The sequence below is a fragment of the Crocuta crocuta genome, unplaced genomic scaffold (genome assembly GCF_008692635.1).
Source record: "Crocuta crocuta isolate KB4526 unplaced genomic scaffold, BGI_CrCroc_1.0 scaffold113, whole genome shotgun sequence".
Lineage (NCBI taxonomy): Eukaryota > Metazoa > Chordata > Mammalia > Carnivora > Hyaenidae > Crocuta > Crocuta crocuta.
Genome location: NW_027530368.1, coordinates 1,146,471 through 1,146,742, shown reverse-complemented (window position 1 = coordinate 1,146,742; position 272 = coordinate 1,146,471).

Genomic DNA, 272 nt, shown 5'->3' with positions numbered 1-272 from the left:
ATGCCAGTAGGTGTTGTTATTATAAATGTTGACCAATCATGCCATAATCATATAGCTTACCCATATGATAACCATGACACATGCCGCCACTTTAAGCTCCATTCTATGGAAGAAGGATCATTGCCTTACACAGACCTCTTGTCCTGGATCATCTCAGGCCAGGTCTTAGATGCTGGTGTCCAGGTTTTGGGAGCCAGGACCTGTAGTTTTTATAATCAGATGTGCCTGAGCTTAGTGACCTTATTAGTCCTATATGAGAATGGAAGAAGTTT